Genomic DNA, 25,455 nt, shown 5'->3' with positions numbered 1-25,455 from the left:
ATCCTGCGAACTTCTCCAGAGGCGCACGCTTCAGCCGACCACTCATTTTGAACGCGTGAGAGCCGCTGCCGCCATTGCTGTTATCAACTGCACAAGTGGAACGATTTGACGATTTGTGTCAACGCCGATTGAAAAGACTGGGCGCCTATGCTTCCTGCGTCCGAAAAATTGTTGCCAAAAGCTTTGGCGCCAATGGGCAAGACGAAATTTTCGTTGTTTCAGCACTTTCGGTTTCGTATCCGATTCTAACGCGCATGCGATTTTTCGACCTATATTTCCGGAAAAAAGGTGCGCGTTAGAATCGGGTAATTACGGTAATACAAGAAGGAAAACTGCTCCTGGTTGCTGAATACGCCCGACCGTGGCAACAGAGGGTACCAAAATTCATCTTCCCGACTGCTCATTGAAACACTGGCTGCCTTTAAGCAGTGTTTCGCTGGGCACATGCGCCTGGCACGCACCAAAAGCCCGTTCCGGGCACATTATAATGTGAAGTGCGTCAGTTGTAGCCAGGCTGTTCAAGAAATGTCACCCACCCACCTTGCTTCGCAGCACTTAGCAGTGTGGGGAGTGGGAAGCTTACCGACTCGAGCAACAGTAGGCACTCTTGCCTTTTAATGGTCGCTGAAGAATGCCTCCCGTCGTCTCCTTGAATGTGGAACAGTCCACTTCACTCAGCCAAAGAAAATTTTCCTGCAGGGAAAACGTTACAGTCAACAACACTGCTGTTAGACCAACGTATTACATTAAAGGGGACATGCGGACAAAACACAAGTTTGGTTCATTTGAAAGACTGCCTTGTTAGAATCATACTGACACCACTTTTAAAGGGGGACACAGGTCTTAGCGGCCCACAAATCGCGAAAAAGTCGATTTTTTGGAAACAAGATTTTCGAATTCTGCAACTATTAATCTACTTGTGTTCGAAATTTCGTGACTCGTGAACCAGTATTTACAACAAGATACTGATTTAAAACGCGCGTGGGAGCTGAATTTTCATTGAAGCCGGTGCGAAAACGGCGAGTTTTTCACCTGGTGTGGCGGTCGACCTGCATGGCGGATCGCGGTTACATCGGTACCGTTTCAAAGAGCGCCTTTTCTTCTTTATTTTCCTGCCCCAAACGCCTCCGTGTAGCCATTGGTTGAATAAAAAAACGGTGCCAAAAGAACCCCACAACTGGCAATCCTATTCGCTGAACGAAAGCACGTGACCAAATGCTGCTTCCTGATTGGTAGAGCCTAGTACGTGCGTCGTCTGCTGTGGTAGCGAGCGCGTCCGAGGCGGCTCCATCTTGCTTATCGTGTTCGCACAACAAGCCAAGAGCGATGCCAAACCCTGAGCGAAAGTTTGCTACAAGACACAAGTTCGGGAAAAAAAGGAAGCGGTCAGTGTACAACTTCCAAAAGTGTCCTGCAGTTGCAGAGGAAAGCGCCGGGCCTGACGCGCTGCCCGCGCCGAGCTGCGCAGAAACCTTCGTTGACGAGGTAGGCCTAACGGCTCCACCAGCCAGCGGAAATGCGTCGGAAAGCGGGCGTATTCGACGCGACACAGTAATGCTGCAATACGAAGATGTGCTGCAGAGAGAGGTGTTTGCCCGAGAACAGTTGAAAGCGCTCTCTCCAACTCCTGCAACTGAACGGAAATCAAACTTGGTCACTAGCACAGACGACGCTCCTCCCAGACCAACTGACGAGAGCAGCTTCACGATTGCAAGTTTGGACTGCGTCAACATGTTGCTGTCGGTTGTGAAGTGCAGAGTTTGCGGTGACAGCGTGCCATTTACAACAGGCGAGCGGGCGTACGGCCTTTCCATAAAGATGGTAATCGCGTGTGCGACGTGCGGTGATATTGCCTCGGAGTGGAGCTCTCCTCGCGTGAAGAGTGATAAGAAGGTGAATCCGTTTGTCGTGAATGTTCTCGCCGCGCGAGCGATGCAGACGACAGGAAATCGCCAAACCGCGCTGATCGATGTGTTCGCTACAATGAACATTTCTCACCGCGGGCTGCACACCAAAACGTGGCAAGGCTACGTGAAGGAGAAGCTTGCGCCCGCTGCGACTTGTGCTGCTGACAACGTGATGGCCACAAGTGCGCAATCAGTGAGAAAGCTGTACGACGACCTGCAACTGGGGAACCCCGGTAACATTTGTTACATATGACGAGTCCTGGATGACGCGAGGCCACTCGTCTCACATTGGCGTCGGCGTGGTCATCGAACTCTTTACGGGATTAGTTCTGGACTTCGTCGTCTTGAGCAACTTTTGTGCTGGGGGGTGCGAGCGCGGGCCAAAGGTAGGCACCCTGCTTACCAGGCTTGGAAAGACAATCACGTCTGTCAAAAAAACACTCAAAAGAAGGCTGGTGAGATGGAGGTGGTGGAGGCCAGTCTCATCCTCTTTGAGAGGTCACTGCAGCGGCACAACCTGAGGTACACCACAATTCTGTCAGACGGTGACAGCCGCATTTACTTGGCGTTGGTGGATGACAAAGTGTACGGTTTTGTTCCAATTACCAAGGAAGACTGTGTCAATCATGTGAAGAAGAGGATGGGAACCTCCCTGCGCAACCTGCTTGCAAAAGGTACGGGCTCAGCATCTGAGAGGCTCGGTGGCAAGGGTCGGCTAACTGGCGACCTTGTCACTAAGCTGAGTTCGTATTACGGCTGGGCTTTGAAATCGTCAGGGCCATGCACAAAGCGGCGATGGCCACCTACCACCACATCACTTCAAACGACACCACGTCCAACCACAGCCTGTGCCCACCAGGCCCGGACTCATGGTGCCGGTAGAACGCTGCCAAGGAGAAGGGGGAGCCCGCACCAAAACACAGATACAACCTGCCACCTCACGTGTGCAAGGCTCTTCTCCCTGTGTACGAGCGCCTTTCGGACGAAAAGCTCCTGCAGCGCTGCCTGCAAGGCAAAACGCAGAACTAAAACGAGTCCCTCCACTCCATGATATGGGCCCTGGCACCCAAGGAGAAGCACGCGTCGCTGTTCACCGTGCAAGCTGCTGTGGCTGAGGCGGTGTTGGAGTTCAACACAGGCAACGAAAGAGCCTCAGCTGCCATTCCGAAGGAACTGGACCTCAACCCTGGGCTTCCCAGCACGAAGCGTATGGCTGAAAAAGACCGCCGTCGACAATCTGCTTCTGCACGCAAGCACAAGTCAGCTGACGGCATGCAGCGAGATTTCAAGAAGCGCCACTTCAGTACCTCCAGTCAAACAGATTATGTGCCTGGTGGCTACTGACCCGATACCAGTGTAAATACAAATACACGGCAATTTTGTTGTTGTTCTCACTGAAAACAAGTCTGCTGCTTGGCGTAACACTGGCCGATTGGCATGAGCGACGATGTCTTACGTGACCATATTTACACAATGTTTCACAAAAGATTATTTTCTACCTTAACAAAAACAAGCTAGGTACAAATACTGGTAAAAACAAAGCAAAGGCAGAAAACAGCCTGCCGCGGTATGCTGGCGCAATCTAGGTTGACTAACGGTAAACAGGGCTCCACAGCAGCTTGAAAACCTGTTCTTGTGGTGTGATTGCAGACGTGCTGAAAACACACGATTTAACGGGAGAATCAAAATTTTGGCATAAATTGGTTAATTTTCCAGTGAATAAAGCATCAATTGCTTCCAGACAAGCACTGGGGGCACTATAAAACACGAAATCTTTCGAATAAAACGAACTTTTGTCTGCATGGCCCCTTCAAAAGGTGCATTAGAGGAATGGACGTGAATTAAGGCTTTGCCAAATTGACGGACAGTCTTTATAAAAAATTATAGCATACCTGCCAGGTTCGCCGCGTAGCAACAGAATGGAATAATTTACATTTACATGCATTTCTAACTTAGTTACAGCAGAGTAGGAGCTTAACTGTTTCGTCCAAACTACTAACAAGCTACACCACTGGTCAGCTGCTAAATCTTCGATGCGGCTGACGCCGCCTTTTTCAAGAAGCCCTGGGAATACTGTCGAGCATAACAATGTTCGTTCCTGCTACACTTCCCCAAAAGAACGCGACTTAGCTCGGATTGTGCCAGAACTTGATGCTCGGAACTGGGCGCAATTTCGTTTCACCATGCTGAACTGCCTCTCGCATTCAGTTTTTGTGGTACTGACCAGTTCAACTTGCATGCATTGACAACTATGCTTTATAAGTTATTACGATGTCCAGTGGTGTAGGACGTGATTGGCTTGTCAGGTAGCTCCAGCGCAATGTGACTAGACTGGGAGAAAGGTTAAACCAAACACGGGTGTGGTGTGTATTCGGGAGAGTTTTGTTTCGACCATACAATCGTAAAAGACCATCAAAATCCGGGAATCTCCCGGATAATTCGGGAAACCTTGCAGGTATGTTATGGGGATTTAACACGATCAACCTATCCCTGGGCTATGAGGGGCGCCATAGAGGAAGGCTCCGGATTAATTTTGACCACCACCTGGGGTTGCTGTTTGCGCCCTTGAAATTTCAACGCACACACGTTTCAACTTTTCGCCTCCATCTCAAAAGCAGCCATTGCGGCCGGGATCAAACCCACATCTCAGCAACACAACGCTTTAGCTAGTGAGTTACCACGACAAGAAGGACAGTCTTTAGAAAGGTTTACTTCTCTCGCAATCAGGCAATAAGTCCTCCCTTTAAAAGAAATGGGAAAAGGAACAGCTTTCCTAATATAAACATTGAAGAGAATAAAGTAGTGCCGTCAGTTTTCTGCCCGAGTACTGAATACACATTTTGAAATGCATACTTGATTCAAAAGTGTTTATCACACAAGAATATCAGTTCGGCACCGGTTTTCTGAGTGGCAACTTCCACGACTGGTCGATCTAAAAATAGAAAATATTTGGGGGCGATAAAAGCTAAAAATACTACACTCCTCTCACATTTCTTTTTCGATAGACAAATGTGTGCTTCCAGACCAGCCAAGACTGAACTTCATATGTTTTTTCGAAAACTGGAAATTTGACAAAAAAAAAAAAAAAAAAAAAAACCGTCACAAAAGCGTACCTGAAGTAATTTAGCAAAGCTTGATTTTCAGTTTTTCGAGAAGCCATTCAGATATGTGCTTTTGAAAGCTGCTTTGAGAGAACATGCGACCCTGTCGCCGCCGGAGTGCCGACAGCAGTAGCTTCCAGATAACGACATCCAAAAATTAAAAATACTTTGCAATTTCACTTATACTTCAAAAAGCAAAACATTGTTTTCAGAAGCTACACAAATGATATCGACGTGTATAGTCCGAAGTACAGCTGAAGCAAAGACCTGCCAGGTTAGCGCCATCAAATGACATTTTTTAATTCCACAGGCTCTCAAAAAGATAGCACCTGCCGCAGTAGCTCAGTGGCTAAGGCGTTGTGCTGCTGAGCACGAGGACGCGGGTTCGATTCTTGGCCACGGCGGCCACTTTTCTGATAGAGGCGAAAGGCAAAAACGCTCGTGTACGAGATTTCAGCGCACGTTAAAGATCCCCACGTGGTCAGAATTAATCCGGAGCCCTCCACTACGGCGTGCCTCATTGCCTGTGTTGCGCTGGCGCGCTAAAACCCCACAATCAATCAATCAATCAAATCAGCATCAAAGACATAGCAATGCCGTGATGCTTTTGTGTGCCGCAATGGTTTGTAGTGAATGCTTTTCATGATAACGATGCTTTTGCTCGGAACGTTATTCCGAATACACCATGAGAACGACCAGGCATCAATACAACTAAGGAGTTGCTTGTGCATTCCAATTCCAAACTTACTATCATCCCAATGGCACCACTTTTCAAACACAGTGCACACACGTTCACTCCATCAATTAAGCGAATCTTCAACCCTGCACTCACAAGGCTCCCCAATTTGAGGTGAGAACTGGCTCAAACACCCCTTGGTGTAGTTGGAAAAATCGTGCAAGATTCACTTTCTTGCACGTTGCCTTTAGTTTTGAAGGCGCTGAGAACCAACCAACACAAAACCAACACGCACAAGGGCAGGGATCTTGTGGCGTAAAGCACGTCAACAAATTTGTCGACTGCGCAGTTGGAGTTGTCTGCAAAATTCCATTTCCCTGCGGCGCATCCTACATTGGACAAACGGGCCGATGTTTAAATGAAAGATTGCGGGGGCACAACAATGCTTGTAATCAATTACAATCGCCAGGCCACCTTGCAGCCCACTGCTCAAAATGCGGATGTGAACCCAAGCTAAAGCAAGCAAGTGTGCTGTCACGCCCGAAGGACCGAAGGGTTCGGGAAGTGATTGACGCCTCCAGTATGCTGTGTGTGGAACCTGAGAAATGTATCAGCGTGCCCACAATAGGGCTCACAGAAAAAGAGATAAAAATGATGAAAGAAAAGTCCCATTGCACATGAGCGCACGCGCACGAAGATATCATGTTTACCCTATTAATGCACACTCACCATCGCATGCTTATAAATAACGATAAAGCTTTCAATAAACCAGTTGCTAGTTTGCGCACCATCGTATGGTTTGTCTTTTTCACTGCCCGTGTTTCCCGTCCAAATATGCAGCGCACGTTATTATCGAATTCAAGACTGTACCAACTAGGCCCTAAACATGCCTTTATTAACTTCTGTTGTGCTTGCAGCTTTCCCAGTGCAGCAGTATCTTGTTGCTCGGTGACAGCCATAAGTGCAAGAGGTGACCGTTTTGAAGGGTGCGACTGCTTGTTAGGGCTTGTTATAGTCCTCAATGGTCTCCCTCCCCAATGTGTCCAGAATGTTCGAACAGGTTGGCAACGGCAAGGGAAACAGAAGTCCCACAGGCTTAAATTACTTCGACAGGTTGCTGAAATTGTGTACAGATTTCTCAACGGCAAAAGCTTTAGACGCCAACTGCGCTAAAAATTTTTATATAGTGCGCCTAAAGAGACAGCGAGTAGCAAAATGTGATAGCTGACATACACGCCTGCCTGGCACGAACAACCATCAAAAATGGGCAATCTTGAAACCAAAATTGAGGACAGCGTGGTCATTACGGCCGAGCTGAGCCGACGTTGCATCCAGCAAGTAAGCGGCCGGCCAGCCGGAGCAAGCCTGCACGCAACCACTGCCGCTTACAGCAGCCCCAGGGGAAGAGCACTGAGCGGCACTCAACCCTGGTTTTCCCGGCTGGCCGGAGGAGCAAGCACCCGGCCGGCCGCAATGTCCCTTCCACTTCAAAGCAGTTGGCACAATCCACTGGCAGGTGCAGCGTCGTTTGCGGCAGAGCTATTTCCAAAGTTTTTAACTGATTAACAAGGCATTTCACAGGGCTGCCAGTCATGTCCAAGTTGGTTTGGTTGCACGTACTTTACGTTGAAAATAAATTTGGCCAAGATAAAAATTCTGTCCAGTTCGCCTTAAAGTTCCCCATTGTGCAAAGATACACTGATCTAGCACTTGTATGGTTAGAGGACGGGCCCCACAGTAAAATGTATGTAAATAAAGATTTAAGTTCGTGTGAGAACTGAAACCGGGTCTCCTGAGTACGCGCAGAGTACAGTCCAGCCTGCGCATAGCGAACACATCGGGAAACGGAAATCAGTTCGTTATATCTGTTTTTCGCTATATCTGGACATAAAATCAATGTATACAAACGGTGACGGGAAACGAAGATTTGTTCTTTATTATAACCGGGATTTCGCTAAAATGGGGTTCGCTATAAGTGGGCTATACTGTACTGCACTGCCTCGTAGCATAGCCAGTGGTGCAGCCAGAGTTTGCAAAAAGCACATGGCCCTGATGTCATATCACGTGACAGGTAAGCGCAAGTAAAACAGGTGCCCCCTTGCTACGGAGAGCAGCCATTTAGGGGAAGCTGCTGCGCCAAGTGTCGCCAATCTGCCGTGGCAACAGATGAAGAAATGAAAGCAAGAAAAAGCGATGCAAACATAATGTGGTAGTAAAGAGATATTTCATACAAGTATTGGACCGGAAAGCCATAATGCTTTCACATGAAATTCAAGGTCCGTAAGCAGACCGATGCCCCCGGGGAATTTCTTTTCTATGCCTTAAAGCCCTATTTAGATTGCATCAACCGTGACTTCCAAAAGCTTATTTCCCTCACGTGCTTTGAAGCCAGCGCGTCACAAAGCAACGAAATTAGAATGCTCACTAACGTGACACTACAAGCCGGTAAACAAGCTACTGTGTACCCCAAATGGCCATCTGTGAGCGAGATAACAAAATGAGACACATTGATCAAATGAATTCAGCAAGGCACTCCATAGGGCTGGTTAGGTGTCCCAAAAATGGCAAAAAATCTGAAAGAAATATTGGTCAGAGGGCATAAGCCTGGTTTCTTTTCAGTCCGACAGAGCCCGACATGGCACGACTGGGCCTGTCGTGCTCTGTCGGGGAGGCCCTGTCGGGCCAAGTTGGACGCCGAGGCCGAATTCGCTCGGCGAGCGAATTCATCCGGCTGAGCCGTCCGGCTGGGCCATCCGACTCGAGTTGGCTCCGCCCATCGGCCTTCGGCAACATGGCGGCGGCGAGCTGCGGGGACGGTGTACGTCGCACAACTTGATTGTGATATCAAAAACGACAACGACTTGCAGAAGTTACGACAGACCACCGCGGTCCTGAGTCGGTACTGCGATACGCGTTTATCGTTGGTCTATTTCAAATGTTTGCGCTTTGTGTGGAGCCGAGGCAGAAAAGGCACCAGCTCCAGCGTCTGCAGAGTGGTGCGACGTGTTTTCGTTCTCTATCAAGTGTGTAGAGATACGCACGTCGCGCTCATCGCTAGCGCGAGACGACCGATAAGTCCAAATTCATCGTGGCCCCGCTCTCGCGCGCTCCGAGCTGTCAAGGTCTGTCTCCGCGCTTGGATCATCGATAACGTTCAAAATATGGTCACTGTGAGTGAAAGCAACGCGCAGTGGCGGTCAGCGCTTGTGTACAGTGCAAGTTTTTCATATCAAGTGTGTACGCCGTGCTGTTATCTGTTTGATGTGTCGAAGTTCGGCTCTCGCGATCAGCCGTGTGTGGTATGTCGCAGTTCTCCCGGAGTTGAATGTGTGTCTGTGAAACTGCGGCGCCGCTAGCTCCGATACTGCAAGAAACACATCGCATCCGAGGGGTGCACCTTTTACATAACTTTCCCGTTGTATATCTGCGCAGTTGGTCGCGATGTGTGGCGGTGTTTCTGCGTTTTGAAATGTGAGGGTGTTCCCAGTGCTTTAGTGCCGCTGGCGGACTGCAACGTTCCCAAACCAGCATCATGAGTGCTCCACTAGTTCGCCTATTCTAGTGGCCGCGTGATGTGGTGGCAAGTGTGCTTTGTGCAGCAACTGCAGTGTGTGTCCAGGCTGTGCTTTTTTTTTTTCGCGTTCAGCACTGTTTGGTTACGTGACGTGTGCTTCATGCGAGATGCTGTTTCCGTTTGGGACTAGTTTTCGTGGTCATTTCACTTGCAGCTGTTGCTTGTTTACGCATGCCGCGTATAGGCGCTAGGTAAAGCTTCCATGCACCACTACCCGAAAAAGTACCTTTACTAATGAAGCACATGGTTATTGTAATGTAATCATGCAGTCATGACATATTCCTGTGAGTAGTGTTTACACACCAGGTTCACAAAATGGTTTCTATCATAAACCTTTTCAAATGCCCATTTACGCTTTTGTTATAGTTGTTTGCTTTAAGCCACACCAAAGTTGGCTATGTTGTGGTCTTCCCTGAACTCTTCAAATGCCAGCACTGTCAATCATCAGTGAACATTCTTAAAGCGGAGTCAGGAGTAATTCGTGTTCCGTGGGCGGCACACGTGACTTCTTTTGAGAATCCCTTTTTGCTCCCAACATATCCAGTATCGTTCAGCTTGATTAAGCTCGTCGGATATGAGGGGTCCCAATTTGCTGCTTTGTTGTTTGGTTCTAGCGATGAAGTGAAAAACCCGAGCTGTGACTCTGATTAGCTTTAAGATTTTGCCATAGTGTTCCAGATCGATCACGCCCGACTCAGTAGGTGGCAATGTTGCCGCTGGAAATGATCTTATTTTCTTCCTTTCCCCTAGTTCGATTTCATCGTATATCGCTTTCGGAACCACTCATTCCCAATATGCATGTGGGACAAATCCACAGTGCTTTGCTCTGCTACAGTGCGTTTTTGGCCAGCTGCATGGCTGGGATGTCGCGAGCTGGATTTTCTCTTCCCGGATAATGTCTACATACACACTTGTCCGCGAGGCGTTGAATTTTAGTGACTCAGTTGCGTGCGAACTGCTTCCAGCAGCCAACATCTTCATGAATCCAATAGAGTGCTGTTGTTGAATCTGTCCGTAGGTAGATGTTTGATGGCTGTTGCTTGAGGGCTTCCAAAATATAGCCACACAATCGACCAGCGAGCAGGCATGCCACCAGTTCCAGTGTCGCCAGTGTAATTTCCTTGCCTGGTGCAACCCTTTGTTTGCTTACCAGAGTTGTCGATCTTGTACCGTTTTCACCCTCCAGGGTGAGGTAGGCAACTGCCTTATATGCCATTGGATGGGTATCAGCAGAAATGTGAAAGCAGTCCGTCCTCCCTCCATTTGTTTGCGACCTGTAGTACCGGGGTACTTGAACCTCAGGGAGATAGGGAGTTTGTCTAGCTACCTTCCAGGCCGCCGTGCTGTTGGTAGGTAGCGTGTTGAAGTCAATGTTTTTATGCCACACTTCGTGGAACAGGACCTTGGCATGGACAATGAAGGAAGAAAGCCCCCCCCCCTCCTCCCTCCCTTCCCAGTGGTTCATGTTGAACCTCAGTGCAAATGACAAGACGCAGTATGATAGCAACAGGACACACGAAGCGCTGCTTTGTCCTGTCGTTTACGCTAGGGTTCAACATGCTTACCAACACTCCCAAGTTTTCACGTTGCGCCCTAGTGGGTCACATATCCACGGCGTTGTTTGTAGCATGGGCCAATTTGTGAATGGTTCTATGCCATGAATACAATCCATACATGGACAGAATGTTAAAGTGGTCGGCACACGGGTCCCACGTACATCGCAAAACCTTCAGCACACCCGACAAATAACCGAGATGCATGGTAGCCCGGGAGTCACGTTGAAATCACTGGCATAGCATTTTACTGCTTCAAACATTTCAGTTGCATTTTTGTACAGCTTCACGGCAGCTTTCTTGCTTCCAGCTCCTGCGAGCACGTCATCCGTGTATGTCTCACAGTTTGAGGGTACTGCTCTTTGTTTAAGTGGTGTTGAAGCATTTCGGAAAGTAGAAATGGGTTAGCCATTACTTTGAAAGGGATGCAGGTCATACAGTAAGTCAAAACTGGTGAAAGTGGCACACCCGGTTTTGGTATTGCTTGAAACCACAGGAAATGCAATGCATCTGTGTCCACCGGTTTTATGCCAACCTTTAAAAATGTTTGTTTGATATCCGACCCTTGCGCCACTTGGTGTCTTCGGGAGTTCAGCAATAAGGTGCATGCACTGGGCTTTTGACCGTGCAGCAATGCTACCTACACGACGGCCCCGACACCATATCCACAGTTGCATTCTGCCGTGCAGGCAGCATGTTTCCTGATGCAAAATGTGGTTTGCGGCGTGGTGTTGGTAAGAACGTTCGCGTGGGCAGTGTTTTTTTCTGCGTGATTCGTGGGTTTGCGAATGCCTTGTCACAAGGAGTAGTCAGCATTGTTTTTGTTTCGAAATTTCGGACTGTGCTGTTCACACTTCCGCAACCGCAGATCCAAAAGCAGGCCGCACAACAAAAGCAAGCGTTTCGCTTTTTTTTTTTTTTCTGTTTTGAAGCGGTAGCTAGAGCAGTGCTTGAAGACGATCTGACTTCATGCAACGAATTCACAAAGAAGCTATCGATGATGGGCTTAATCAGTACCGAATCAGGCGTGCCCATTTTATTTCAGGTGGAGACGACGGCCGTCAAAGCTTTCACCTCATACCTTGCACATGCTTGTAACACGATTTGTTAAGGTAGCCGGCATACTTTATCAATGAGGCTAACCCGACTGTGCATCCAGCCGCAGCCTTGTCTACTTCCAGTGTTTTTAGGTGAATACGTGTACATGAAATGCAACCTTTTTTCAGGTAATTGTGGGCATCCAACTCTTTTGTAGTCTTCGAGTGCTCTTTAGTGACCAAGCGCGTTCTGTGCTTATGCACTAAAGCTTGACGTTGGCTATACAATTTGACTACTTCAAGAACAGCGCAGAGATGAAGACTTATGGATTGACAAACTAGAGCAGTATGGTTTATCGCTTGTCTCTGTGCTGTTTTTGCAGTATCCAAAGCGTGTTCCATAATCTTGTTTTGCTTATAATTTCCACCTCGTCTACATAAAAAAAAAGCACTTGAAAAATTTCGGTCGAATCTTTGTCGACGTGGCTGCACCTAATTTTATATACATATGTCGTGATTGCTTCCACCCAGAACCTCTGCGTAATTGCTCACCGTCATTGGGAGCTTAGGTAGACGACAGTCATACGTTCAACACACCAGAACACTGTTGCCAGAGCACCTCACCGTCTCTCGCACTCCCCAAGAAGCGCGCAGCATGCCTGGGTGGCTTGGTAAAGCCAGTGCCTCGTCCCGCACGCCGTCACCATATCAAATATTGTTGCAGCTTTGGGTGAAAAAATTTTCCTAACTCGAGACACAGTCCTTTGAAGCAACCCAAAAATAAGAAAATCAATGCATGGGGTCATATGGAGATAATGCAAGGCGGACTACGTTATCAGCCCCTGTCCAACGGTTAGATAGGTGCGGACAGCGGTGCAGAGAGCACTGCGCAATATTTCAAGCATGTGACAAAGTGTGAGGTGAAAGCTTCAAGGCCCGTCGTTTCCACTTGAAACGAAACGGGTGCAACAGATTCAGTACTGATTAGTCCCATTATCGATAACTTCATTGTAAATTCGTCGCATGAAGGCGGACTGCCGTCAAGCGCTGCTCTATCCTTGCCTCCGAAGCAGCAAAAAAAAAAAAAAAAAAAAAAAAAAAAAAAAAAAGAGAGAGCGACACGCTTGCTTTTGCTATGCGGCCTGCTTCGGATCTTCGGTTGTAGCAAGCGTGCACAGCGCAGTCTGGAATTTCAATGCAAAAACAATGCTGACTACTACTTGTAACAAGGCATTCACAAACCCACAAATCCCTCGAAAAAACACACTGTCCACTTGAACGTTCTTGCCAACACCACACTGCGAACCACATTTCACATCAGGAACGCCGCGGCCCATGCGGCAAAATGCAACCGTGCAGATGGCATCGGTGCAGCTAAGCAAATAGCACCACCACGCATTCGAAAGCCCATTGCATACGCCGATAGACTGACTAAATCGGAGGTCAGGTTCAGTCCACTTTCAAAGTTGTTGAAATATTTCGGTGAGTTACTGTGCGATGAGGCGTCAAAAACCACCTGAAGCTTGGGAGAGTAACGTGCAACAGCCTAGTGCAGCATGTAGTAAACGGCATCAGCTTCACTCGTACTGTCCGTAAGTTTTGCTATCCCTAGCTGGTCATAGTTTCTGATCACAGCGTCGGTAGTCCTGACACAATTCTGGGGAGTTTAGAAAGTGCCTTATCAAGTGGTATAGTGACATTGGCTTCCAAGGAAGCGCCTTCTCCTAATGTCCATCCATTTGTTTGATGGTCCCGCAAAACACAGAAAAATACAATAGAGGCGTGGAAATTTCTGAAATTTCAAACACCTTGCGAATGCTGTTTGCTATTCGATTTGCAGCGCACTTTTATCATTCAAAGTGCTGAATGTTTTCGAGTATTGAAAATTTGGGAATAATTGAGCAGTAAAAGTTGGCTCTGCCGCATAACATTCAAACTTTCTAGCTTCACTGCATGGCATGCCCTCTTTCGTTGACTTTTTACATGACGTTGAAGTTGTGCAAGAAAGCTTAACACGCAGTTATACTATCACACTTAAAAATAAATGATCAAGTGTATACCAACTGGTGGAGGTTTCAGAAGTGTCAAAGGCGGTAGCGGTCAAGACCATCGCTAATGACATCAAGGTTTTCCAGGCTTTAACACTCCATTTGCTCACTTCTCATTTTTCTTCCACTCAGTGTACCAACTTTCAGCCTTTTGTCCACCTGCTTGAGGGTCTAGCTTCATTCAACAGCAGAAGATCAGAAAGTAAACTAAAAAAATCACTCCACAAAGTGAACACCCTCTTCCAAAACGCTTATGCAGAGGCTGGACGGGCTGCAGAATGCAGAACGCCCTTACTCTATGAAAGAGAACATGTGTCATTTCTTGTGCTACTGCACGCAGCATGCAACCCAACACGAAACAGCGAAAAGAACTCTTGTGCGATTGCTACGAAAAAACTTTTCAGAACTGAATCCCTTTTGTGAACTGTAGCAGTCATGCTGACACTGCGCTACGGACAAAGGCTCTAGATTGGTCGACGTTCTATAACTTTGAGATCCTGAGATCTGTTATCCTACTAGTGCCATTTTTTCAAATGTTCCTGATTTATTTCATTCTCCCTCTTATTCATTGTTTCTACGTACTCTTTCCAGATTTTTTTTTTTCATTTACTGTGTTCACCCTATCTGACGCAGCAAGCAACGCCATTTGTGGAGCTAATGTCTTCAGTATTCATTTCCCAAATCATTTATCTAACATCACTATCATCATCTGGAAGGCTCCCGCGCAATTACAGCTTTCAGCCCCATTTCATGCAGCAATGGCCTCGGTCTGCCTTGCGTGGTTCTTCCACTACACCATCCCTGTTGCACTAAGCTCATGTGCTTGCGCTTTGTGCATAAAGTAACCGACAGGTGTCCTGAGCTCGAGAATGCCTAGATTGGGCTGCGTGTCGACCTGCCATTCCAGGTGCAGAGGCACAAATGAACGGATGTAGCACTTTTGTCTTCTGTCTGGCGCCAAGCGTAGGGAGAAGTGGAAAAGGGCACTAGAACGGTCGGAAACTGACTGTTTTAGCTGTGATTGTAAGAGCGTTTGATTTTATAAGGAGTACTTTGATGGTATTGGCATTATAGTAACTTGGAGCTTTATTGGCAGTGGGCATGTTTTTTTGCAAAAAGATAAAGCAAGGCGCTCCAAATGAACTGTGTTTTCTACCTCTCAACTGGTTACATTGATTTGATTGATTGTGGGGTTTAATGCACCAAAGCTACACTTGGACTATGAGGTGCGTTGTATTAAAGCACTCTGTATTAATTTTGACCTCCTGAATATCTTTAAAATATGCCAAAATCTCGACAGGAGCATTTTTGCTTTTTGTTTTATAGCCTGGTCCCAGTCAGGCTGCACGTGCAATCAAAGCTCTTTTGGAGTTTCTTCAGAGCACAGAACTGGACAAAGTTTTGTGATTGAAAATTTTGGCCGCATCAAAAGACATCTTTTCATCTTCACATTTTTTTTTTTCTTCTCTCATTTAGCGTACCAAGCCAGCCCGACGGCTCGGCTAACATCGCTGGTCTCTATTAAAGTTATTCTCTCTCTCTCTAAGCCATTTTATTGATGTTGAATGCATAGAATTTTTACTGATTGCAAGAACATAGTGTATGTGATGATGCTCAAGTATCAATTTATATTTAAGGAACCCAAGAGAAGAAAAATATGAATGGTGCAAAATGAAAGGGTTCAACATGCATGGGACTACTTGATCATTACGAGTTCTGTGCCTATCGATGAAATGTCAATAAACCGTGCTGCAGTTTAGCGTCATCTAGTGCTTATTTCTTTTTTTTGTTTTTCAAGTCTGCATAAACTTAACTTATTGTTGTATGTAGTGTTGTTCACTTAACCTTGTGTGTTTCAAGTCTGTAATACTTAGTACATTTGGTAGCATTAAACAAAGGAACTCTTTTTGTTGTGCCCTTACTTGCCTAACTTTGGCCGAAAGAGGCTTCATTTCAAAACAGAAGACCACGTTATAAGTAGAAATTACGGAAACGAACTAGATCTTGGTAACTCATTGAGGCATCACTGCTCTTAACAAAACATAGCCAGCTTTGTTTATAACTAAGGCTTAATAATTCATGTTAAGGCTTATTAAATCTCTGGGGCCTACCTGTTTTTGTACATAGCTGTTCTGTTTTGAAATAAAATTTGATCGGCGAGTTTTATTTTGTGTGGGGTATACACGTCGTGTTCTGCCGTGAGTCTTCTGCAATTAGTGCGAGGCCAATTTTTCTTCAATACCTCGAGCTGCCCTTGTCACTAATTTTTTAAATTTTTATTGAAGTGCATACTGCGAACCAGAGGCCCAAGAAGGAGGGGCATAAAGGTGTGAACAAGATCATAGATACCAGCAGTTCAGGATACTACATGTGGTAGCAATGAGAAAGAACAAAAGGTTAAAATAAACTAAACATTTGCTTCTATTTATTCAAATTAATCAAGACATATGTTCAGGTGTATTTTTCCAGTCGATAATACATGTGGGAAAAAAAATTTCAACCGGTGTGTAGAAAGGGTGAAAGAATGAAAATGGTAATGATGAATATTATTTTGAAGTATGTCGTGGTCTTGTATCTAGGCCAAGTTTGTAGCATAACAACAGCAAAAAATTTAAGGCATTAAGGCTTCTTTTTTCCCTAGTGCTTCAATCGCACCAGTTTGCATGAGCTCATTAACAGAATCCGTGCGACCATAATTAGAATTCTGAACAGTGAAGAAATGTAAGATGCAAAAACTTTCTCCTTGACTAATATTTGAATCCCATAAGCTTACATGATCTCACAAAGATAATTTGTGTATTTATATTTAGAATAAATTAAGTCAACAGCCTTTCTTAGAGCCTTTCAACCAATTCGATATTATTTCCTCTATAGGGGTATGAGACTGTGCAGGCACACTGAAGTTTCTATCAAATTAAAGTAGGGTACAAAAGTAATCTAACTTTTGCTGGAGTATCGGTGAGTTTATGCTTTATAAAACCGGCTTCATGACAAGATGAGGAAACATTGGTTTTTATATGTGACTTCAGCTCAAGTTGCTACAGTCAAACTCCGCTACAACGAAATTCACGGGGATCGCGAAAAATTTCGTTGTAGCGAGAATTTCGTTGTCGCGGAAAAATCAGTAAATAAAGAAAACAGGGCAGGCGTCTGACTGGCGTCGTGAAATCTCCCACCTACCTTTTCGCCCCAATGTTGCCAACTTGCTTGGAGCTCGCTCTGCCAAAAATAGCACCCTTTTTATAGCACGGAGTTTATATCGTAATTTGCGGTCACAACGCGTCTCGCGGCGCTTAGACCAGCGTTGTAATATGCGCGTCGTACTCGTGGAGATCCGCGCAAAAGCAGGCGACGTGAAATCACAGCGCGGAGTTTATATTTTAATTTGTGGTCACGGATATGCACAGGATATGCACGACACTCTGGGAGCATTTTATTTCCAAAACTTGAAAAAATCGCTGATTTTTTACTGTTTGCGCTTTCGCACGAGCAACGGGAGAATGCGCTGCTCACAGTCTGCGAGGAGCTGCATGGCGACATCATCGTCATGGGCGCCAAGGAAACTACGTAAAACGTCCAAGGAGTCCATGACCTGCGACGCGGTCACTGACGTCGGGACCGTCGGAACACCATGCCCGACTTCTTCGTCGTCGGATGAATCGGCGGCGGCGGCGGAGGCGGCGCGAGCACTCTTGAGGATCTCGGCATCACTCAGCTCCTCGTAGACGATCACGTCCGCGTCGGCATTTACGTAGTCGCTCAATGCTACGTTCTCAGGAACAATGCCGGCTTCCTCGAGAGCTGCCCATGCTTCGGCCGTTTCCTCCTCCTCGGCCGTTTCCTCCGCCGCCGCTTTTGAGCGCCGTCGGCGCCGGTAATCCGGACATCGAGAAGCGGCACCTTCTCGATGTCCGGATGTTCGGAGAAAATGTTGCTACTAATAATTTACATTGTTAGAACTTATCAAAATTAGTTAGAGTGGTTCAGTCCGTTGCAGATCGAGTGACTTGTGTCCCGGGAAAATTTCGTTGAACCGGGAGAACAATAGAAAAAGTGGTTCGTTGTGGAGGGAGTTTTAATACATTGGGGCCTATGGGATGCGGGCGGGGAATCGAAAAACATTCGTTGAAGCGGGAATTTCGTTGTAGCGGAGTTCGTTGTAGCGGAGTTTGACTGTAGTTTATACAATAGCTAGACGAGTACATTTCTGAGCTTCTGGCAAGTTTTCCTGAAAAAGGGTAAAAAAGAGTGAGTGGATTCTTTTTGTTGATGATATGAAGGGAGACTGCAGTCATCCGGTTTTAACCCAGTAGCCCACACATGACTCCAGGAGGGGATATTATAAGAAATAGTGAAATTGCCAGTATATAGCGAAACCTGTCTAGGCTCATTTATAATGGAAATAATTCATTACAGAAAATTTAAAGGAAAGACCAAGGGCACTACCATGGGGGCCATTAGAAGTAGGAGGAAAGTGTCAGCTATTCACTCCGATCCAATGAACAAGCAGTAACCCAGGCTGCAAGAAAGGAGCGGGGAGGGTGGGAGGCAATATGTGAATTAATTTTTTGAAATTAATTTGGCCAGACGGCTGGTACCCCCCAGTAAGTGCAGGTGGTGGTACTGGCCTGCTCCTGTGAGGGATAAAAAAAAAAAAAACTTCCATTCTGCTGTATGAATCGCTCATGCGTTCTGGTATATGGCCACCATATGTAGACGTGTATGGACGCCTATTTTTACAAACCCCAGACCAGGTTCTAAGCCTGTGCTAATTTGCAAACAAAATCTGTAGTGTCGGAATCCGCATAATTAACTGTAAACAAATGTACTTGAAACATGCAGCAAAGCTTTAAATGTGCCTAGCTATGTTTTCTGTGGTAGTTATTTACTACGTAAAACTGTTGACCTGGATGGGAGCCTTCGTACAGTCGTCCAGAAAAGGTAATCTCGTTGTAGAACACAAAGATCAAAGCTGGCATCGCCATTAAAAAAGAAGAAAAGAAAACACCGCGGCACCGGTCGGTGGAATTAGAGCCACTAGATGAATTTTATTTAGTGGCTCTAGGTGGAACTATTCCGGTTTTTGCGAGTTACTGAATACGATCGCTGGCTGCCGTAGTTCCACAGGCGCGTAATCGCAAAATGAGTACGTAAAGATGTGTTTAAGAGATGCGGACATGCTGCCGATATTCCCATACCAAAATTTTGTACACTGCGTCGCAGAATTTAAAATACCAGCGCTCATTGCAGTTGACGAAAGAAGCGCTAACATTTGCCGCAACGATGCAAATAGACAGCCCGTGCGCACCGTATCAGAATGCGATGCGCTGAACGATCGAGAGCTTGTTTCTGCGTGATCATAGAGCGCTGCTACGTACGTGGACGCATGTTACATCGCTGGGAGAGCGGGTATGCTTCAAAGAAGTCTTGCCGCATGAGATTCGGAAAAGCGGGAAGAATATATTTTGCGCCGTCGCCGCTTCATAACCCGAGCCAGAGTGACCCTGCCCGAGGCAAGCTGCAGCATCGCCGGGCATGCACGGGTTTATGGGAAGCTCTCCAACGCGCTTGCGTCTACATAGCTGGCTGATAAGTCTAGCGAGATCAACATTCGCGCCATGCTGAGGGAAATAAACTCAAATTTTCTCAAATTACCAAAATAGCTGTTTGAGCGTAAACAAAAAGTACTATAAGGTCAGACGAACCAATCACAATATTCGATTCAAGTGACGTGTTTGGCCCGACACTGCTGTCGGGGTCCTGCTCCCGAACGCAAAAGAAAACGGCCGCCCGACATAAACTCGCGTGTCGGACCGACAAGTCGGACCCGACATGTTGGATCCGACTTGTCGGACTAAAAAGAAATACCCCTATAGGGAAGACCAACAAACGTACGACATTGACGGCCCGAGTCGGAATAGAGAGTTTTAGCAGTATGTCCGTTCCGTCGTGTACGTAGCTAGCGTGTTTAACGGCACCCGTCTGGGCACTTGGGCATTCGTCGCGGTAGGAGGATTAGTTCCGCGCGCCTGCCTTCGCCATGTCCACGCCTCCTCGCCCTTCCGCGAGCGCAGGCGCAGACCGGTCCCGGCAACCCGGAAACACTGTAACGAACGTAACGGACGGACTGCGAAAACTCTATAATAAGTACCGCCAGAGGAGAATGGGGGTTGCACCCTGGGGACCTGAAGAAAAAAAAAAAACAACACACGGCGCCGCTACGTCGCCATTGCGAAATAACCTCGCTGAAATTGTAGCGCGCACGCTGCCTCACTCGCGTGCAGGGTATATTCGTATTCACGGCTACTGCATTACAACACATTTTTGTTGCTGGATTACATCCCAAGCCATGCATGGGAGTTGCGTGCACTCGGAGCCCACACTCCTACTTACCTGCGAACTAAAACGGGACGCCAACTCCGCATTCCGCCAGCTCCAAATGACACCCAAGGCAGTCGGTCAAAACCCAGCGGCAGCTCGGGTACTCGGGTTTTTTTTTGTTTTTTTTTTCTGCCTGCAAAGATAAAAACGATTTCTACCAAACACGAATTCGGCCATGACGGTAAATAGGAGAGCATGCGTGCGGGTATATAAAAAAAACGTAAAAACAATGTTGTTCTGTCGGTGTCTTCTACATAGAAGTTTGCTCAGGTACTGAAGCACTCTCCCGCACCTTGTCATCTCTTGTCCTCTTGAAGAATGTTGCGTAGAAGCTCCAAGTTACTTCTCCCTCCATTGTTTCTTTACCGACACGACGCTCACTACTACCAACGGTCCTCACCATTGACAACAACACAAACCCAATGTTTCAGACGCATAATTAGCTAAGACCAAACAACAAGCGTTTGTTGTTCTCACTATCTATTACTGACAGCATAGTTTCTCGCAGTATTAGACGAGAGTTTCAAATTTGGCATACGAGACAGCGGGAACAACTGAAAACAAACGTCACGTGCTTGTTGCTTTGCTCTTACCCCCGACTCCAGCCACCAAACTCTTAAGAAAAACGTAAGTCTTGTAATAAATGTTTAATAGCACATGCGTAAAAGTTAAACAAAAGTGAAAAGGTTAAACACTTTTGACGAGTAAACTTTCACTGTCCCTCAAGTGCATACCTGGAAGGAGAGTAAAGCGCGAGTTTTGAATTTCATCTTCACAACTAATGCGGCAGATGCTGCGGCATTAGACAAGCTGGCAAAGTCGCGGAAGAAAATTACTACATTGGAGCTTCTTGCTACATCAAACTCGCACGAGCTGATCTTGGAGCAGTATGTGAGCGCGCATGGAAAGCGGCGCGCGTTTAAATGATTAGAACAGACATCGCGGTGTCTTGGCGCGGTATTTGCGCAACGCAAGCCTTCGTTTCATGTCATTTATTGTACGAAGGCATTACATAAGCGGGGGGGGGGGGAGGGGGGGATAATAACGAGTTGAGTAGAGCACACAGTTAACACCAATGAATACAAGGTAGAGTAAAAATTACAAGCAAACGCAAAGCACAGCAAAGAGAGAAAAAAATTGCGTACATGATACACAGAGACGGGTAGAAAACAAAGCAAGGATAAACAAAGGCGAACATATACACTAAAGAAGGATTGTGGGCCGAAAGGCAGACAGAATCATTCGTTGCACTCAAGATAGAGCAACAGAATGATAACTTACAGTGTTCAAAATATTGGTGAGCGGAGTGTAAATGTGATTGGTGAGTGATAAAAAAATGATTTACTGTATGTAAAGATTAAGTGTTTCGCGAAAAGCAGAGCGGTTTGAGCATGCAGCGATTTCGTTAGGCGAGGTGTTCCAAAGTATTAGGAAAAGTGGAAAGTAGGAGTTATTGATTGCTGAAGTGCGACCAGCGATATGTGCTTTAGACGGGACGCCGTTCTCAGTGGTGGTTTTAACAGGTGCCTCTGCTGCGGACGATAAAAGAAACAGTGACGTAAGCAAAGGGGAGAGATAGTTGGACACGGAGCTAGCGAAGGGAGGGATAATGATTGTTTTAGTGCACTCACGCTAATGTTGTTAGAATATTGATTAGACATGAAGCGGGCAGCCAAACCTCTAATTTGTTAGCACGGTAGGCCTGTGAAGAGTTTCAAATGGAAGAGGCGTATTCGAGTTTGGGCCTGATGAATGAAGAAAAGCTTTTTTTTTTTTTATCCGGTGATGCCGATTTCAAATTACGAATGTAGCCAATACCCGTGAGGCGCGTCTGCGCAGATTGTTTCCACGTGCTGTAGTCCAGGATAAAGAGGATGTCATGTGTACGCCGAGGTATTTATAAGTTGAAGCCCGGTCGACAGGGCGGAATTAATTTTGTAAGAGTAAGATGTTAAGCTCTTGCGAGTGAATGATAATAGCTTAAGCATTTAGTTAGAGGCATGAGTGAGGATTCACACCAAGACGAAATCGTGTTAAGATCATGCGGCGTGTTTTCACAGTCTTCCGGGCTGTGGATGGCCGAAAAAACAACGGAGTTGTCGAGTTACGTGGGAGGTCATTTAGGAAGATAAGGAAGAGGAGATGGGATAGACATGCACCCTGGGGGACGCCCGAAGTATAACATTGGCGAGCGGAGAGTAGCAATTATTGGCGGTGGTGAATTGTTTCCGGTTTTCTAAGAAATGTTTTAGCCAAGTGATAATGTTAGGAGGGAGGCCCAGGACGGTAAGCTTAGATAGTAGTAGGTCATGTCGAACGCGGTCAACTGCTTTGACGAAGTCTAGAAAGAGGGCGCATCTACTTGAAGGTTATAATCCATTTCGTGAAGAACGTCATGCGTGAACTGTGCTAGTGGCGTTTCACAAAATAGTAGTTTGCGAAAGCTGTGTTGACAAGGGTACAAGAAGTTAATAGATTCTATGTGAGACAGAACACATGCGGCTATGATGTGTTGAAGTATATATACTTACACGGAATGCATGTTAGTGAAACTGTATAATGGTTGCGTGAAATTACCGCGTCACCTGATTTGAAGGTACGAATAATTTGGGCCTCTTTCCAGTCGTCTGGGATGTCACATCTTTTTAATGACTGAGTAAATATTATGCAAACGATTTCACTAGACAATAAAATGGTACCCTTAAGTAGTATGTAATACCACAGCATGCCGCACGAGGAAAGCTTGAGCGAATTAAAAAATTTGGATATGCCCTTTGGAGCGATATCAGTTTTTTCAGGCATTGGTTGGGGCGACGGATGCGATACTGGTAGAGTGGGAGCAGTATGAAGGTCTGAAGAAACCGATTCTAAAGCACACTGGTCAGGTCTTGCTACCGCCTGGTTTGACTAGTTTGATTTGGCTGGGTTGAGATTTTGAGGACAGGGTACGCCAACTGCACAGTCGGTGCACATCAGTGCACACAGCCCGAGCATAAGATGCTTCGCATCTAAAAAAAAGTGGCGCAGCTTGGGCTAGCGGTGCAAGGCTGGGGATACAAAGCTGACGGCCCATCCTTTCGTCGGAGACCCGGCTGTTGCATGCACCTCACATGGATTGCCCACCTTGCTGCTGAATGTTCCCCATGATAGGCAGTAACAGATCGCTTTAAAAAGTCCGCAGGCTTTCACATCTCTTCCAAAGTGGACCGCGCGCGCTAGAACCCGCTGCCAAAGCCAACGCCCGCGCTACGACCCCAAAGGGAATGCTGTGCGCCCGGAATGCGGTGAGCTCTTTCGGATAGACGCAGCTTTCATAACTGAAGGGACCAAGGTTCGATTGTGTGACCATGGGAAGCGCTTTTTTTTTTTTAATGCAGAACATTTCAGTAACTCACGATGTCACCCGCGTTGACGTCCGTATGCGTCCGTAGTCGTAGTCCGCACCCCTCCCCCTACACTATATAAAAAAAATACTATCCGGCGCCTGGTTTCGATCCCTCGACTCTGCGGGCGGAACGCAATGTACATGGTGCTCTACCCACTGCGCCACAAAGCCGACACAGAATGGGAGTCTACGAACGCGCCTTATATACTTGACTCATTCAAATTACTGCTGACGAGCGCTCTCTCGTCAGCAGTTGCCACAAGTGCAACAACATCAACGTAACGCAAACTACTTAACGTCGTGCGTCCCCAGAAATGCTCTGCATTTGATCGTGCCCCTCGCGAGGGGGATGTTTCACTGCGTCGCCATGCGAACAGTTTTCCATTATAGTTTCCGCCCGCTCCGGTCGGTGTCGCCACGGTTCAAACCACGGCAAGGGAGCTGCGCGGGCGTTCGTTGATCGGCGTGCGTTTCACTTTTTTTTCTATCCAATTGTCCGCACATGTTACTGTTCCACCTACCCGTACTCCTCGGGCCTTCGGGGTGGCGCAGTGTTTAGGCTTCCAATTTGAAGGAGTAAAGCTCCCGGGTTCGATTCCCGGGACCTCCCTAACCCCGGTTCGTACAGTTCAGCTTAAAAAAGAACAAGGACGGCGAAAAGACACGGCACAAATGCGCTTTTCGCAGTCCCTGTCTATTTTTTGCGCTGAACTGTACGAACCATGGAACACTAACTAGGCCGATCAATTACGTTACTACCGTATTTACTCGATTATAAGCACCCCAAATTTTCATGATCGCGATGTCCAAAGTGAAGGGGGGGGGGGGTTAGATTTGCATGCAAACTTTTTTGCCAACTGTTTGTCCCGAAAGTAGATGAGGGTGCTTAGAATGGGGGAGGGGGGGTGATTATAATCGCAAAAATGCGGTAAATCCCTTAAAACATTTTTTTCTTGATACGCGCAGTCCTGATCGTGGGCTCCTAGCCTCCTAGCCACTTTCCCTCACACTTCGATGTTTTTTGGTGTTGCAGACGGGCAATGCCCGGTCTAAACAACTCCGTTGTTAAAACATAGTTGATGTAAGGTTATATGCAGATGATTGCCTCTTGTTTTGTCATTTTAAAAGTGTTTCTGATCAAATGCTCCTCAATGATGTTCTTCGATGTATTGATAACTGGTGTGAAAAATGGGACATGAGAATTAATTTCGATAAAACTGTTTGCATGACAATTTCAAATAAAAAATCCCCCTAAACTATAAATACAGAATAAGCAATAGAGAAATTAAGAGTTCTACTGAGTTTAAATACTTAGGCGTTACTCTATCCAGCAATTAAAGTGGGACAAGCATATTGACCGCATTACAGGACTGGCGAAGCGAAAGCTGCGATTTCTGAGAAGGAAACTGAGAAATGCAACACCCTCTGTTAAATTTTTGGCCTATAAGACGATTGTTAGGCCAACGCTGGAGTACGCAGCTATCATCTGGGATCCGCATACTAAGACTGAAATTAACAAACTTGAACGAGTCCAAAGAGTGGCAGCGAGGTTTATTTATTAAAATTACAGGAGAACACAGTCTGTATCACTTTTGCTTCTAGGGCTGACCTTCAACCATTAGCTACACGTAGGAAAATAGCTCGTTTAACATTTATTTATGGCTTGTATCATAAAAACTACAAACTGGATCCCGGAATATACCTGCGCCCCCCAGGGCGAGTGTCGGCTCGTACCAATCACTCATTTGTTGTGCAGGCCTATGTACCGCAGGTGCATGTATTTAAGTTTTCGT

The 25,455-nt window shown here is 46.6% G+C and overlaps 1 long non-coding RNA gene across 1 annotated transcript; it reads right to left on the bottom strand.

The window, feature by feature from the left end:
- Nucleotides 1–288: 288 nt before the first annotated feature.
- LOC144137904 (uncharacterized) lies at nt 289–20,860 on the bottom strand. The gene is made up of 3 exons (XR_013315758.1): nt 20,570–20,860; nt 20,290–20,410; nt 289–693 (listed from the first exon to the last, which is right to left on the bottom strand). It is a non-coding gene; the product is annotated as an uncharacterized LOC144137904 (long non-coding RNA).
- Nucleotides 20,861–25,455: the final 4,595 nt, after the last annotated feature.

Source organism: Haemaphysalis longicornis, unplaced genomic scaffold (genome assembly GCF_048455015.1).
Source record: "Haemaphysalis longicornis isolate Haplotype H1 unplaced genomic scaffold, Haemaphysalis longicornis Haplotype H1 scaffold_5, whole genome shotgun sequence".
Taxonomy (NCBI): domain Eukaryota; kingdom Metazoa; phylum Arthropoda; class Arachnida; order Ixodida; family Ixodidae; genus Haemaphysalis; species Haemaphysalis longicornis.
Note: the sequence above shows the minus strand (reverse complement) of the source record. Positions and strands in the feature narration are given on the sequence as shown.